This window comes from Elephantulus edwardii, unplaced genomic scaffold (genome assembly GCF_000299155.1).
Source record: "Elephantulus edwardii isolate Elephantulus edwardi_28Jun2011 unplaced genomic scaffold, EleEdw1.0 scaffold00198, whole genome shotgun sequence".
NCBI lineage: Eukaryota > Metazoa > Chordata > Mammalia > Macroscelidea > Macroscelididae > Elephantulus > Elephantulus edwardii.
This window is the reverse complement of record NW_006399948.1, coordinates 1141572-1142954: the sequence shown is the minus strand read 5'-3', so window position 1 is coordinate 1142954 and position 1383 is coordinate 1141572.

Below are 1383 nucleotides of genomic sequence, written 5' to 3'. Positions count from 1 at the left end.
GTGGTGCCAGAGAAGAGTACTGCACATACTATGGGCTGCTAAGACCATACTATGGTCTGTTCTAAAGAGGGTGAAACCAACCTGCTCTCTGGAAGCAAAGATTTTGAAGCTGCATCTTATATTCTTTGGGCATATTGCCAGGAAAGGACCAGTCCTTAGAGATGGACATCATGCTTGGAGAGTGGAGGGACAATACAGACTGGAAATATCCTAGATGGATTGACACAGTGAGTAAGGTAATAGGAACAAGTGTGTTGGAGAGAGTAATATTGGCTCAAGATAAGACAGAGTTCAGAGCTATTGTACATAAGATCACTGTGAGTCTCAGGCAATTTGAGAGCAAATAACAACGGCATACCATCTCTTGTACTTCGGGCATGTTGCTAGGAGAGACCAATGATTGGAAAGGGACATAATTCTTGGAAGGATAGAAGGACAGAGCAAGAAAGGAAGAACTTGGATGAGATGAATTGACTCAGTGACTGTGGTAGTAAGGTTTTGTGAGTTTGAAACAGTGGAATTGCCACAGAAAAGGGCATGGTTCAGAGCCATTGTACATAGATAGGATCATAATGGGTCACAAGCAACTCAATGATACATAACAATAGCATTCCCAAAGTACGTGACACAAAGTCTTATTTTCACTACTCTTATGGAGCATCCTGGTTGTTTTCCCTCCAAGATAAATTTGTTTCTTATTTTGGAACCAACATCACAATCCAGAAGTATCAATTCTTCTTTGATCTTTCTAATTTATAATCCCACTATCATATGCAGATGAAGCAACTGAAAATGTGTGCATTGAGTTGTTGTTGTTGTTAGGTGCCAATTCATAGCAACCCTATAAACAACAGATATGATCCTTGCCTTGTTCTGTAGTATCTTCACAATCTTTGTTGTACCTCAAGTCAGTGAGGCCTTCTCCTCTCTTTCACCGACCCTCTGCCCAACTTTCTTGTTTCCACAATGGACACTCTTGGAACCAGCAGCCAGGTAATCAAAAGACAAATTGGATTAGAAATTCTGCTGTCAGGGACCTCTCCAGAGTGCCAAAGCGCAAATGTGTCAGTCTATAGACTAAAGTTATGCTTGATCTAGATCATGGTCTTTGCAATTACTTGCTACTTATCAGAGAGCTGGACAATGAATAAGGAAGACAGAAAAAATTGTTATCTTTTTATCCTGACAATATACCCAAAGTATGTGAGATGAAGTTTCACTATTCTTGTCACTAAAGAACACTCATGTTTCACTTTAAAGGCTTAGCTGCTGCTTGAGTAGACACAACTTAGTCTTTAAAGTATCATTGCTATTTAGTATGTTCAAGACGTTACTGGTAGCAGGTTTGCAGTGCATTGTTTTATTTCTTGAACTTCCTTGGCT